This window comes from Lichenostomus cassidix, chromosome 1, assembly GCF_008360975.1.
Source record: "Lichenostomus cassidix isolate B80296 chromosome 1, HeHo_3.0, whole genome shotgun sequence".
In the NCBI taxonomy this organism is placed as follows: Eukaryota; Metazoa; Chordata; class Aves; order Passeriformes; family Meliphagidae; genus Lichenostomus; species Lichenostomus cassidix.
The window spans coordinates 42,910,755-42,927,886 of record NC_139479.1 but is presented as its reverse complement, the minus strand read 5'-3'; positions in this window follow the sequence as shown (position 1 = coordinate 42,927,886).

The window sequence follows — 17,132 nt, the reverse complement described above, 5'->3', positions numbered from 1 at the left end:
AGTTTAATGAAGACAAATCCCTGCATTTGAAGGCTAGGATTCATGTAGCTGGGAAGCAGTTGCATGCAAAGAACCTGGAGGTCCTGGAGGATGACAAACTTGATGCAATTGGACAGGATGTTAGATATTCTCATCTTACCTCCCCTTTTCCATGGAAGTTTGGATTAGTTGTTGTGAGGTTCCTTCCAACCTTTTCTATGATTCTTTATGTGTAAGGTAGGTCCACAGTAACACAGATGAGAAATAACTTTTGAGAGACTTAGAATTACTTGGGATTTAGGTAACAAATTGATCTGAATTATATCCCTGGAAAACTTCAAAAGAGACTGCATAAAAACAACCACTTTTCAAATGAATATAGGACAGTGAAATAAATATGAGACATTGCACATGCACATTTGTTGTGTGGAATTAATTTGTCAGAAATGTTTACAGTATGGATACATTAATCTGATTCAATTTCTCTAGGACACCTTTGTAGTCAATGAAAAACAGGGGAAAAAAAACCCCAAAGAAACAAAAAACAACATTACAAGGATAGAATTCATCTGCATATTTTAAATTTCTGTTTTAAGGCAAGGTTCTAGAAGTGCCTACTTCTTTTCCATGACAATGAAGATCACTTAAAGTCGCAAGTTATAGTAACAAGCCTACACCATAGAAAATTTGTTTTGGCAAAGTAAATCATCATTGTGTCCTTGCTTGGTTGTGCCACACACATATCTGTCTCAAGAGGAGTAGACATAGTGAGAGGAACAGTGGCCTTTCAGATTTCAATTTGACATAAACAGAGTAACTGATGTGTAAGTTTTTTGCCTAACCGCAGTCCTTTCCAAAAGATTTATCATCATGCTGTTTGATTTGGAAAGCTGTATACAAATATTTGAATTTCCTCTGGCCATATCTTGGGTTTTCTTTAGTAAGTTTTCCAAGAAAATGTTTCACTTCATGGCATATCCATCTTCCTTCCAAAGGAGTGTTGTCCTTGTGCTGTCCTACCAGGCCATCCCAGGGAAGTGTTAAGCTGCCAACAGAAGGTTGTAGAGTATCTGAAAGATAGAACAGTGTTTCTGCAGAATCTACATATCCTAATTTTAGAGATAGTAGTGCAGGCAAAGAGGAGAGAAAAGGTATTTTCAAGTGGCTAGCAGGAATTAAGAAAGATCTTGTGGAAGTGACAGAAAAATTGGGAATGGTTGAGTCCAAAGTGCATTGAGAAAATATTTAAAAATAATTCTGCAGTCTGGCAACCTGCATGTAAAAAAACTTACACATTAGTGTTTTTAGTTTATTTTATCTGTGGTGAGAACCAATAAAATTAAAAGTAATAAATGTTTAGTTACATTTTCTACCAAGTTCTGTTGCCTGCCACAAATACCTTGAAAGGCAGGCATTTTCTTGTTTACACTGAAAGTCAGTGAGCAAACTGCCACACAAACAAGTAGAAGTTATGCCATGGATGATAGCTTCCTCAGTTTGAAAGAAAAAAAAAGCCACTACAGCATCTAAATTTGGCATAGACTGAACTGAACTGAACTTCATGAAAATTCCCTGCAAATGAAATTTGACTGTGTAGTCAGTGTGGTCTGCTATCAGTGAAAATGGTTATCAAAAACATTAACAATAATATAGATCTGGCCAACTAGCTTAAAATTAGAATGCAATTTTTAATATAATATCTCATTCTCCACAGAGGAAAAACTGTAAAATTTTGGTGGTTTTTAATGGGAGTTGCATGGTAAAAATACAAGTTGAGATATGAAGCTATCAATATTTGATATTGATAGGCATTTTTTTCTCCTTATTGAAAGACTATGTAAGCTGAAATGGTCTTGAATAGTAATAAATATAGGGAATAATCTCTGTTAATATCCTCCTTTGTCAGTTTCTAGACATTTCTGCCACAGATGTAAGTTCTTTCATATTTCAAAGCCATAATTTGATTTAAATTGAAGCTGTGAAAGGAAACAGCAAAACAAAAGTGTGAACACGCATATGATCTAGTGTGTTTGTTCATGCATACATACATGTATTTATGTGTACATATTTGCAAACGTTATATGCACACACATATATATAAACATTTACTCACTGTTAGACAGAAAATTTTATTAGCATGCTGATTGTTCTCAAAGACTTCTTTCTCATTATTTCAAGAAGAATTCTATCAGAATCCTATAAATCTACATACATGAATGCTTATAACTGAGTAATGCTTAATGGAGATTATTTCATGAGAAGAATACTTATTTCTAAACTCTCATTTTTTCAGAAAGGGGAGAAATGGACCACTATCAACATCGATGGATTCAAGATCAGAGTTCTTGTCAAGCACTGCCCTTCACACTAAAGCATTTACTGAAACCAGTATTGCAACACATCTATCTAAAATGTGTCTTATTTGAAAAAAGAACTATTATATTAACCCTTTTAAGATTGTTCACTGTTTTCTCAGAGCTGTATTGAAACTAATTAAAATGAATGACTGTTCAAGGCAATATTTCAATTAAATATTTCAAGTTCTGAAAGATATGGTTTTGGGGTGTGCTTATCTGTGTTTGAATGATTGTGAAAAAATGTGCAAAACTTGACTGAGATTAGCACTGCACCATTAATTCAAATCAGGCCTAGATATAAACAGAATATATAAAGAAATAAATTTGCTTAGTGCTATGTTCAGCACTGTATTGGTTTCTGTCAAATCACAGAAATTATATAAGACTGAACATCTAGGAGGCCTGTCACAATAAAGTATAAAGCAAATTATTCCAGTCAGAAACAGCTAATCTATTAGTTCTGCAAATACTTTTGTGAGGGAGACAGCACTCTAAATTAGCCTAATTTATCTAGCTTTTTTGCAATATATTTGCAAAAAAGAGCTATTAAATAAAATCTAATGAAAAAAACATAAAATGAAAGGAGTGCTACGATATTCCCTAATTGCACTGATTCTTTGTCTTATATTTTTAAGGGATCCAGTGAAGAGGTTGGGCAGATAAATGTCATAAGTTAAAGGTGAGAAATTACATATTTTTTGAAATCCAGGAGTTAAGAGGTGCTTGAGGAGTATTTAAAACTAAATGATAGTGTTTGATCAGTCATCCTCATTAAAAGTAATAACCTGTTCTCACTTGAATAGTTATAACAGCTATAAAGGACTTCTAAAGAAAAGTTTATTTTTATAATTTATTTAGATCAACTTGAAGATTTGCAACTGCTTTCAAAAATTATGGTTTTATACCAATGATGGTGGAATGTTTGAACTAGCGGTATTCAGTATTGCAGTTTCTTAAAGTTAAATTTCACCAGCTAAAGCTGAATGAAAGCTATACTGAAAAAATATAGTTATAATAAAAGCTAATAGCCACATGTAATCAAATTTTTATAGAATATATTTAAATCCATAAGAGAGAAAGACAATATAAGATGTACTGTTTTCCTGGACCCATTATTATGAGGAGTTCAAGCAACTCAAGACAGAGACCTATCAGACTCATGAACTAATATCACTCTTGTACTGACTGCAAAACTAGAAATTAAACACTCAGGAAACTACCACAGATTCCTTAATTGCTGCAAAAACGAGCATCAAAATTTATGGAACTAATGCTGAAACAATCAATGTGAAAATAAAAAAGATGCACAATTTGATATTCTTATTTCACACTCACCAGAAATATGCAATTACACTTAAATTTTGTATTACTATACTATAACATTTTATCAGATTGCAATTGTATGACATTATGTTATTATATAACATACTTATAATTTGCTGCTGTAACACTATTATTATAATAAAAAAGCTGATAGGTTTGTCACTTAAGATGAAAACTAAAAATATACAGAACTTGTGCACTTAGAAGACTAGGCAAGGTTCACTCCATAAAGCAAACAGTAATTCTTTATTGCACACCTTAGCTCTACATGCAGAGTATAGGCAAAATTTGGCCCTTCAGAATAGTATCAGATCAATACTAAACAAAGATCTAGCTAAAGTAAACCAGCAAGAAAATACTGAGATTAAGAGAAAATATTTATCTCAGGCTTACTTAAATTTACCATAAATAATCTTGAACATTCCATGATGAAGTAACTTATGTAGAGCAGTTTCACCCCATCAACATGTGTTCAGCATAGCTGATCAAGTCACTCAGGGGTATGGATAAGACTTAAAATCATCATCAGGCTTAATAATCTGTTGATAATTGAATTTCTCAATGCTTCAAAATGAAATGTTGCTGTACATATGTAGACATAAAAATTTAAGACATTTTAAAGTCACATAATTCATTGTCTAGGTGATGATGGCTTATTTCTATAAAAATGCATATTTATATATGAAAAAAAATAATAGTAGCTTTAACTCACCGATTTGTTTCTTCTTTTTTGATCAGAGGGAATGAAGCAATCAATTGATGCTGTGCAGTGAGGATAACATTAGATACATTTGATATATATAGAAGAAAGACAAGTGATATATTTTATAAATTTGAGCTTACATAAAAGTATGTTTCCATGAATCCCACTTTGTGTAATTCTACTGATACTTATTGGTACAGTAAAAATTATTTTAAATAGTGTTGTTGGTGTTTTGATGATTGCATTGAAATTCATTCTTCAAGCTATAGGAAAGAAGATGATTTTTTTTTCAGTTAAAAATTAAATAAATGTCATAAAACTCTTATGCTATCAAGGAAGGTGTTGACTTTAAATGGACAATCACCAAAGGCCTTGCATTGCTTTTTATTCCCTCTAAAATTATGAACTCTGCATAGGTATTTGCTAATTAAAGTTATCTAGTCATTTCCTGAGGTTAGTGGGAGGCAGTCTAGGTTCAGATCTCATGGAGCAACATTGTTCTTAAATTTAGCTCAGCTAGAGACGGGCTGCTCAGTGCTAAGGATAGAAACTGTTCACTGACTTTACTCCAAGATAATGTATTAAACAGAAAGAGAATGTCTGTGTAGTTGTATAACTGTGAACATTCACTAGATACTAGAAAAATATGCCCAGAATAATTTTTTTTAATAATTTAGGGGGTTTCCAATATTTTAACCCAATAATGTAAATAAAGAAGTTTGCTCATTCTCACAGAGACTATTCTGTACCTTATTCTGATTTACTCCAGAGGTTTTTATTCATTATAATTGCAGAATACCTCAAGATTAAATTCTGGATTTCATCCAATGACATGTGTATTTGATAGCATTAGGAGTGTGAGATTTAGTGGTCTTGGAAAGCTTAAATATTATTAAACTTTTATTAACTAAGGATTTTCTCAGTGTAATTGAATAACTGAAAACACTCAAAACTGCTGAATTAATGGAGATTAAAACCATACAATCCATTGAAAAATAAATCTTAGATTTCACTTTAAAATATTTTAATATATAATAAAGCAAAACCAATATTGATGGTTTATATTTACTCGTCCAACAATATATTCTTCCCATCTTCAGCTCAGTTTTTTCTGCACAGATATTTATAGGAGATATTAGGCTTAGCCCAGAGAGCTTTTATTCTTTATTCTATGGTTTTGTTTCCAGTCTCCATGTACCAGCACATTTTCAATAAAAAAAAAACCTCTAAACCATTATATAATTTAATGTGTTAATGTCTTAATACCACCAAGTTTTTCAACTATTTTCCTACTTATTATGGTAAAAATATAAAAGCAGATTCTCTCAGAAAATTAGAGAAGATCTGTTTTTAAGATTTTTTTTTCCTCAAGAAAGCATTGTGGTTTAACACCAGCTGGTAACTAAACACCACACAGTTACTTGCTCACTCTCCTCTGATGAGATAGGAAAGAAAAAGGGAAGGGTACAAGTTAGAAAACTTTTGGGGTAAGGTAAAGAAAGTGTAATAGATAAAGAAAAAGCCACATGTGCAAGCAAAACAGAGCATGGAATTCATTCACCACTTCCCATGGGCAGGCAGGTGTTCAGCCTTCTCCAGAACAGCCAGGCTACATCACATGTAATGGTGACTCAGGAAGAAAAGTGCTATCAATTCAAATGCCCCTACTTTCTTCTTCTTCCCACAATTGTATACACTGAGCATGATACAATACATTATGGAATATTTTTTGGTCAGTTGGAATCAGCTGTCATCTCTGTTTCCCTTCCCAACTTCTTGCGCACCCCCAGCCTCCTCACCAGTGGAGTTCACATGTATCATGCTATTGTACAAATTTTGCAGCTTGCGAAAAGGTTAAAGTTCTGTGCTCTTTTCCTTAGGTCTAAAACATCCTTTTAAAACAAAGACTACATCTTCACAGTCATCTATTTGTCATTCAGTGCAATGTCTTATAACCAATAACATACGTGAAAGATAATTCCAAGCTCGGGAAATAATTATGTTTCTTCTCAGCTAGTACACACATAAGAATGCAAGTGTACACAATGAACAAAGCAATGCCCTATAGAATTTTTAAACCAGGAATAGTTCCAATTTTCTTTGTTTTACTAGATCCACCAAGTGGATCCACACTAATAATTTATAGAATGTGTGAGTATTGCTGTTTAGAAAGTGTGAAGAAATAGTTTATTGCAATCAGATTCCTTGAAATTATGAAAAGAAAAAGATACTTAATTTAAACATCTATATTTACTTTGCTCCACTCTTTATAATAATTTCTGTTGGTTTGTGGTAATTGTTATGGTAACCACCAGACATTTTTATGTTTTGAACTCTGTTTTTACTCTGGACTGCAAAAATACCTCAATGAAACCTTTGAAAAATAGACTTGTACTGAAGTAATTCTCAGTTGAAGCGGGCAGGTTTCAGATTCTTCCTTTTTTCTACTTTACTTTGTAATTTACTCATCAGAATGTCCATGGTGAATCTCAGAAAACTCCATACTGAAAATAATGTCAACGTGTGCGTGCTTGCCAGAGTAGAAATGTTCTAGCTTTGCCAGAGCAGAAATGTTTCAGCAGGAAAAAAGCTTAGAAAGAAAGGGTTTGATCCACTCTGGTTCCTCCATATCGCAGTAATTAGCTTCAAATGATATGGCTATAAAAGATTTATAGACTTTAAACTTGTGACTAGTGGCCCATCGTGAAAAAAGTAATTGCTAGCATAAGTCACAAAGCTGTCTAATGATGCACTGATCTGCTATAGAGCGTTTTCTGGGCTTGGTAAATGGACATCTGAGATACATGAAACACTCCAAAAACAGAATGTCAGCCTGAGAATGTCTGCTTTCTTTCCAGAGAATTCCCGAGTAATGTCCCTGTTTTTCTAAGGACAAATTACAGATGTAGTTGAAATTGCCTCAAAAGACTGTTACCACCTTGAGTCACAAAAAGAAAATTAAAGTTTTGCTTTCACTCAAAGCTGTAGAATTTTTTGTCAACTGGGAAGAAAAAACAAAAGTAAAAGGTGTCAGGGATATTGCCATAATTGAATTGATATTGATAAAAAGTTGTTAAAAATGAATATATGAACAAGTATATGTATGTATGTATGTATATATGTATGTATGTATATAATAATTTTTTGAGTGAATTATTCATAGACCTTAGGACATTAATGTATTTGTGACTATTCAGTCAGTCTATATCAGCAAGATGCATGATTATGTTGTGGTAAATAACATTAAACTATACTATCAAGAGGCCAGAACTTAAAGGCTACTGAAACAAAACAGAAAGCAAACCAATCCAAACCTAAAAAAACTCCAAGAAAACAAACTAAAGCCACAGCCAACCTGAAAAAACATCACCATCTCTTAGAAAATCTTGCTATTTTAATAGCAAGGATCACATCCTTCTTACATCTGAACACCTGGCAAATTAACTTCTGGTTGACAGGTATGTAATATTTGAACCAAAAAAAAGGTAGTCCATACTTCTGACAATTTCTTGTAAGTCTTCTGTAGTTTGGATCATCTCTAAACTTTTACTTCATTGATATCAGATTTAAACAGATGTCAGTTTTAAAAAGTCATTCTTGTGGGTCAGTGTCAAGTACCTTGATTATGGAGTAGTGCCCTCAGTAACATGCGACCAGAAAAGACTTCAGTGTTGAAGTAAAATTCCACTTCCAAAAGTCAAATGAGAAGGATTTACAGTAATTAAACTGAGTCAGAAACTGAGAGATAACTTATCTGACTGTAAAGGGACTTTCCAGAGACTTTTTTCCAGTTACAGCATAATTGCAAAATTTATAAGCACACTCAGATTGGACCTGTAACTCTTCCTTCTCAATGTAAGCTCCTTCATTCTTTACCTACGAGCATCTTGCCTTCATTTCTCCTTAGTGAAACATAAAGTCATAGAACATCCCATGTTGAAAGTATCCTCAAAAGATCAAGTCCAAATTTTCATGGGATATGAGCTTAGATGAGATTATTTAGTATCGTGTTCAACTGAATCTTGAAAATCTCCAATAATAGGCACTCTACTACATCCTCAAGGATGTTGTTCTAGTGATTGATTTTTCTCATTGTAAAAAAATTGTTTCTAATATCAAGATGAAACCTCTCCTCTTGCAACCTGTACTTGTTATTCTTTGTCTCCTTGTTCTGCAGTGGCAATGGGTGCTCCAAGAAGGACTTGTGGCAGGCCAAGCCTGAGTACATCAGTGACAGTGATTGCACCTCTGTGATAGCATATTTGGGATTGGCCAAAAGCCCATGGAGCTTAGCAGATACCTACCTGCAACATGTGGGGGACCCCACACCAGAGCAGATGGATGTCAGAAGGAGGCATGAGAAGCTTGTGCTGAAGCAAGTTCCTGGCAGGACCTATAGCCTCCTGGAGAGAGGAACCCAGGTTTGCCAACGGATCTTGTGACCCCAAAGAGGACCCATGTTGGAGCCCTCTGTTCTTGAAGGACTGCACCAATTCATGAAAAATTGCCTGTGGCAAGGACTCACACCGGAGATGTTCGTGGAGGACTGTCTCCTATAGGAGGAATAACATGCTGGAGCAGGACAAGAGTGTGAGGAGTCCTGCCCTTGAGGAGGAAGGAGCGGCAGAGACAGCCTGTGATGAACTGAGCTCAACTCCAATGCTCTGTCCCCATGAGCTGCTGTGGGAAGGAGAAGGTAGAAAATTTGGAAGTGAAACTGAGCCTGGGAAGAAGAGAGGGGTGAGGGGATGGTGCTTTATAATTCACTTTTTATTTCTTATTTTCCTACTCTTATTTGATTGATAATAAATTATACTAATTTCCTCAAGTCGAGTCTGTTTTGCCCATGATAATTGATGAATGATCGCTCTCTGTCCTTATCTTGACTCATGAGCCTTTAGTCAATTTTTCTCTCCACTGTTTAATTGAGGAGCTGGAGGGATGTAGTGGCTTTTGTGAGCACCTGAAGTCCAGTCAGGGTTAAGCCACCACATTTGTCCCTGTGTCTCCTTGTGCAGAAAGAGCCTCTATCCTCTTTGTAGCTGCTCTTTGATCACCCTGGTCCAGTTACATAAAGGAAGCAAAATATTTCAACTTCAAAATTCCCTGTAGATTGCAATTGCCTAAAAAGTACAAAATTGAGATTTAAATCACTAAGGAAGAGCAGGATGTATAATCCAGGTTCCCCATTCACAGCCTAAATGTTTAATAGGCAATTATGAATAAGATTAGCCTAATAACTGACTTCAGAAAAATTTCACGTGGTCTTTCTCTGTCCTTCCTTATGAATGTGTTTGGTGTTTTGGTGAATGTTGTATGGGTGGGGTCTTGATTGAGAGGTCAAAATTATTAAGAGACAAAAGTTTGAAACCCTTCTACTTGGAATGTCTGATGCTTGGCTGTAATCAGCTGCTTTCTCAAAAAGCTGTACTGACATTCCCATTCCTCAGAAGCGTATGGACTACTTAAACAACAATTTTCCCAAACCAGAAAAAAAATATCATATGCCAACATCTCTCACATTCCAATAAATATAAAGGTAGCCCATGAAGCAATGCTGGCCAAATTAAAATAATTTTTTGGGCTAGGTGATTATTAGTTAAGCCAAGCTGCTTGGGAGAAATTAATTTTATACCATTTTACACTATCAAAGTAGCATAATTCATCTGAGCAACTTTAAATCTTAAACTAAGTTACATTGTATTGATTATTTGAATTGGTACCTGGACAGCTTGAAAAACTCAATCTTAAACCTTTTCCATTACAATTATTTTTTGTCTATTATTAAAGCTTTGAATCATAGATTATCTGTAGTCATATTGTTAGATTTCATTGTATATATTTTGCTTACTTTTTATTTATTTTCAGTAATATTCATTATACATAAAGTTGAGGGTGATACATTAAATTTTAGAGATCTGAGGAGTACGTCTGTTTAGTGATTTTTTGTAATTTACACCACTTCTTCTTTAATTCTTCATCTCCCAGTTTTCAGATGTGTAAGCATAGTTGGATCTTAATTTCATGAAGAACCAAAAGTGTGACTGAACAAGCTGATGTTACCTGGTATCAGATCTATAGAGGTATAAATTGAGGGCCATTTTGACAAAGTATAGTTCTACGCTGAAAAAAATCCCCACCCCCAGCAAACTGAAAATACAACTACACAAAAATCAATTTGCTCTCAGTTGCATACAAGAAGTGGAGGAGGAAAAATGTTGAACTGAAAAATTTAGAAATTTCATTATAGCAAATCACCAGCATGCAAATATATTCATTCAGCTTTGGCCATACATTATGTCAACTTTGTCACAGTAATGTCATTCTTTAATCTTTACAATATTTCTATGGAATATATAAAGTGTTTTGTTTGTTTAAATAAATTTAAAAATTGAAATATATAGCATGACGGCAGTTTGTCTGATTCTGTAATTATTGGTACAGTGTCATATGCATTTTATGTACTTCAATAGCCATATACTTGAACTGATTTGTAGACTTGAAAGAGGAATGTTATTTGAACCACATGGAAAAATTCTGATCCCAGAAATCCTTACTCAACATATGATTTTTTTTCTCTGGGAAGTATTTCAAGTCTTATGCAGATACTGTGAATACATTGTGAGTTTCAGAGTTTCAAAATATCTGCAAAATGGACTATAACACTAACTGTAAATCCTATTGGAAACAGTCAATACAAAACAGTCCACTCAATATTTATGAAACAAGGTGTTTTGTTTATCACTAGAAGATTTGTTTGAAAAGAAACTTGGAAAACTTAGTAAAAATAATAATTTAACTGTCAAACACCAACCAATTTATATCCCTAGTTTAATGAATCATCTTTCAATCAATCACCACATTGCTACAATTCTGATTTGTGTACACACACACGCATATATTTGTCCTCTTTTGTATTAATGTTCTGTATTTAACAATAACAGTAACACAGTAATAGGTTCTGAAAAAAGAGGACAGGTCAAAATTATGGTTGAAAATAATCAGCTGAAAAGAAAGTACATTCATTATATTGCATAAGTGTTCCTCTGCTTTTCTCTTTCTGCTTTTATCAATTGCCTCTGCAAGCTGTTCCAGCAGTGCAACTGCTGGCAAGTGGTTTGTCATATTACCTAACCTAGAAATTAAGGCACTTTATAATACAAGAAAAACCCCAACAGGAGCCACCTTATAAATATTTTGTAAAGAGAGAGAAATTTTTATTATCATAAATGCCACAGTGGAGTCACTAAGAAACCCTGGTGATGAGCACAGGATGAAAGAAAAATTGTTTTTGCAGCTTGCTTGTAGGAATTGGAACACAATTGAATTGTAAGTTCCCTAGGGGTATGAATAAATCTCTTTAGCAATTTTAGTGAAGATCATTGGTATTTCCTTGCAACATGTTTTTTAAATGAAAAAGGAAAAAATAATAAAAAAATAATAATTCTGATTATAATTTTTGTACAAATGGAAGACCAAAATACTCAAATGCTAACTTCGCAAGGAAATTTGAGAACTAAGTAAATAATGGACTGAATTGCTTGCAAATGTCTAAAAGTAATATTTAGCTATTTAAGTAGTCCCAAAGTTACATATTGAAGTTTTAGATACCACTAATAATTTCAGCATTTGAAAATACTACCACAATTTTACAACTTTTAAAATATATCAGATTTTTTCCCTTGAAAAGGGAATTCAGTTTTTTATGTGCTCTGATAACACAATATGTACTTATCAAGAAGTTATGTACTGCCTTCAGAAATATGAAGTATGATCTGATTTACTGAAGCATTTGTCTACCATGAAGGTAGTTGAGTAGTATCCCTGTATTTTTCAGTCCACAGCAGAGTTGCAATTAATTTAAAGTGAAATGCTTCTTCTGTGCATATTTGTGAAAAAGTACTTGCTTTAACATCGTCCTTTGTTTACAAATTTCTGTGGAATCCAAGGTATGTAAAATTAGGATTCTACATTATGAAGCTTAAAGTTTGTCTGTTTCCATCAAATATCTCTGTGAGAAATATGTTATCATTTAATTTGTTTGTCCTTAACTTACATGAAGTTTAAGTGTACTGTGTTTGAAAGAACTGCTTAGGAGGATGTTTGCCATATTCAATCTCTGACAAACTAAATTTTCTGAAAATTTATACAAGGATGATATTTTCTCTTCCTTCAAGCAACTGTACCTGTTCAGCAGGAAGAAATGAATGGAACGTCATGACTGAGATAGAGCAAGTAGGAAGCTGGCAGTGTGCACAGACTTTTGGAGGTTCCTACAGAATGACAGCTCTGCCTTTGGTAAGGAGTTTTTCTGAAGTCAAGCCTCAATGGTGATAGTAAGGCTGTGCTGAAATCCAGGGAAACACTGAACTTGATGAAAAAGAAGAGGTTAGGCTAGACTGAGGACTGTATCAATTACTGCACATGAAAGACATTATTTTTATATCTTTCAGTTTAAGCTGTATCACACAGATCTGAGATTTCCTTACATAAGTGTGTGAGGCATTTCATAATGAAATAAATTACATATACGTATTCTGCTCAAGTTACCCCACCATCATCTTCAAACTTCCATGGAGACATGGGAGGGCAGATGTTTTTAGTTCTCTGGATATCTCTGAGTAGTTTTTAGCTGAACTTCCTTGAACTCTCCACAGATCTGTGCTTTGCTATTGAGGGCAGGGAGATGGAGCTCTTTATGACCTATGTGGCATCAGGTCCCTGCTTGCTTTAGCTTGCACAGAATCTCTTCAAAACAGCTCCTCTCTGCCTCTCATGGATCTTCCCCATGTCCTTCAGGATCAGTCTGCTTCAGCATAGCTCCTCCATGGTCCACAGTTCTACTAGGAAAGCTGGTCCTGTATAGTTTTCTTTCCATGTCTCACAGTATGTGACAGGAATCTGCTGTAGCATGGACTGCAACACAGGCTGGAGTGTGGATATCAGCTCCATTGTAGGTTCTTAGTGTTTGGAAACATTATTTTTTTCATTTCCATGCATTGGTGTGTTACAGGTATTGTGGTCACAGTAACTCAGGAATTACGGGACTGCTCTCAAGAAACACTTTGCCTTCTTCAAAAGCTGAAAACATCTATTTTTAAGTATACAATTTATTGGAATTTGATTTCATCACCTAAATCAGTTAAATAATGTGGCAAATGGGCTGGTGGAATACGAGGAGCAGAAAAGGATGTCTGCAACAGGAATGGTAACGAATCCATTAGCCCTCACAGAGAGAGGAAAAGACAGATGAATATCACCTGTGGAAAACTAAGTGGCTCCCTGGGGCAAGATATGGAGAAGATTATCTGCAGTAAAATTAGTACCTCTGAGCCTATAAATATTACCATCTTCTTAATATTGTAGAACTTTATTTTAAATATGTAGGCACTGGAAAAAAGAAAGAGAGAAAGCTTTCCTAGCTCCCATATTAAACAAAGTGATGTTGATGCTGATATTTAAAGCATATTAAAATAAAGTGACATTGAATACTGGCTTTCTTTTAACAATGAATATTTCTGCTTTTTGTTCCCTCAAATCCTCTTTGCTCTAATCTCTAATAATCCAAATTTCATTGTTCCATTCTTTTCAGACACTTTAGTATAAGAAGCAGAGTCGTCAGCAGTAAATGCTGTTTCTATGTATGATAAGCAAATGTCTTTATGGTGAGCTATAACATGCAATAATGTACAAAAATCAAAAGTATGTAGTGCTCCAAGATATCTGTCTGTCTATTAATTGCCAGCATAGTGACAGATTGATGCTTGTTAAAATATATTCAATTCATGCTGTGAGATCTCAAAGAGTGCTGAGTAGAAAAAATGGCAACTAGAAATACCCAAGTCAGCATAAAAGATTAGCAGTAAGTTTTCAAAAAGATGGAAATACCAGTCAGCAGAATAAAAACTACATTTCCACATGATTTTGATCTTTTTAAGCTAAGAATATTCCAGTGCAATTTAATAGGATAGAGTATAAAATATCTCACAGTTAACCTGTCTACTGGGTGCACAGTTTAAGCCCTACAAATTACACTGAGTGGTAAAAGCAGGCACCAGACACCCAGTGCCAGGTCTCACGAGAGGAGCAGCAGAGAGTGGGGCAGTGCTTCTGGTCCATGCACAAAGTTCAAACTGCTAGTGGCCGAGTATGGCTGGTCTCTAGGGAGACTCAGTGACCAGAGTGAGCCTTGGCAGTTTCATATGCAGGGCAGTACTCCTTACCCATTGCTGTGTTGCTGCCTGCTCTTCTTGCCCACAGGTTTAGGCTGTGAACCTGATGGTTTTAATGATATGGCAAGTGGTTTTCGCTGCAAAGTCAAACCAGTCGTATAAGTTTACACAGATGTTGAAATACAGCTCAAATCACAGAACTGAGGTACAAACTCCAAGTTTAACTTGATTATGTTTTAATCCAGATTTGCCATGAAAAGTGAGAAGGTACAAAATTGAATCAAGCATTCAGTAAGTTAGGCAGAAATGTCATTTGGTTATGCTACTATTTCTTAACTATTTACTTACAGCCTGAACTAAAATTTGCTGCAGCCAATGAAAGTTTCTAGTGGGCTTTCAATCAGACCACAGGATGGCAAAGGAATGTTTTCCTACCTCTTTTCCTAACTGGTTTTGGTATTTCTTTGTATTTTTCAGTCTTTCTGTTTGTCAAACACTCTTAGACCTGGTCCAGCTATATTTTCATTTCTATTTCAAATGTAGGAGGGGAGAAACAACAGCACAGAAAATGTAAGTATACAACGTTTCACCTATAAAAGCAAACATTATATGGGAAAAAACTTTCAAAACCTATGTGCATTCTGTTGGGCATTCACTGATATCAAATTTGATGAGGAAAGCTGTAAATAGCAATGTACTACAACTTGATGGCTTGCTCTCATATTTTTACTAACATTCATTCTGTACATTCTATCCCCAAACTGACTGTTTGGGGAAGTTAAAACCTGAAAACATACACTCAGGTGACAATGGTTCAAGGCACAGCAAATGTTCCCTTTTGTTTCCTTTCAAAGGTTCCAATAAAATGGAGTATTAATTTTCAGAAGATTTTAAGCATGTTGGTTCTGCACCAGAGAGTTTTAAGAGCAGAAAATTGACAAGATTTTTCTTTACCTTGAAGTACTGCTCCTAAAGATAGAATAACTTTTTCTGCTTTGCCAGAAATTCAAAACTTGAATACATTCTTTACACCCTTTAATTTTCCAGGATGCCTTTGCTAAAATGATTCTCCTGTATATTTCTGAGCCGTTGTTTGCCCTCTGATTATCATCTGACATGTTAACCAATATTAGCCAGTGAGCTCAGAAATGGTCAGACGTAGAAATACCATTTAATCTTCAAGGCATGAAAGTGCAAAGCTGATTTTTGAATGGCAGTGTTTAGACACAAATTCATTACACTTGTCCCTAGAAATGAAAATGTGGAAGAGTTAAGGTATTGTATTATCTAATATGCTTATATGCTTATATTTTATTTTGATCTTCTCTTTCCTTTTCCTTTGATAATATGGGCAGGTTTACAGAGATTGTAGAAGACTAAATGAAGTAATTATATTGTTTCTTCTCACTGCAATACAGGAAGCCCTAATAATAGTCTATTATCTTGTACATTATTCTTTTAGAAAATACTGTGCTATTCTAGGAAATAGATTTTTTTTATTTTGTTTATGAACTTAGATGTTTAACCCTTTTTTATTTCAGTGTGCAGCAACATATTACTCATAAACAGTCAACAGGAACACTTAAAAAAATGTGTATTAGTAGACTCAAAATTAAACATAGGCTTTTCATAGGGTGAAAAATCAACAAAGTTCATAGTTCTAGAAAAAAAAAACAGAAAGAAACATGCTAGATTATGCTTCCATTTGAAATGTTAGAAATTAAAATATAAGTCACTGTGCAGAATATACAAACAGGACCGAATTCTGGTTGTGTTACTTTTCCTGACAATCCTTTATCCAATAGCATTGACGTGAAACACCAGGGGGCACATCTTAACAGAAAATATAGTGTATCATGCTATGATACGGCCTTAATACATGTAGTTTAGGAAAAAATAATGAATTCAATGTAATTAAACTACTTCTACTGTGGAGCTGGGAATACAGACAGGAAGACTTGGGCTAACTGCCTTTTACAATGTAGGATTTTAGAATCCCAAATGGCAGCTCAAAGGAGTCAACCTGCTGAACCCTTCAGTGGTCAGTCAGCAAATTTAGTACATAGCTGAATGAAGACACTAATTAAGAAGTGCTGAGAAAAAGGACAAGATGCAAATTATGCTTCTTGAGCACTTTATCTAGAACTGCAGAGAGGTGTTTAGTTTCTGTTTTGAGTTACAAGTCTAAAAGCAGATCTATATTTTCTTGGAGTTATTTTACAGACATCTTAATTGGGTATACAAAAAGAAGCAAGGTGTGCTTATATTTTGTGTAATATCCAAGTAGTGAGAAAAGGATTGTAGATTGACAATTACTTTCTTTCTTTTAGAGAATTTAAAATTCCTCTTTAACATTGGTTAAAAAAAAAAATCCTTCCAGAGATAAGGACAATAATCAAAATCCTTCTTTTCAGCGAGGTGAGTTCTTCCAGATTAAATTTGCTTACTCCTAGAATAACTTAAGCTTTTTCTGGCTGCTCTCCTGAATCCATACTTCAAGTCACAGAGGTCATGCTTCAAAGGAATGGCTCAATATATTAGAAAAAGTATCTTTACTGTGCAGGTGATGGAGCACTGGAACAGATTACCCAGGGAGGT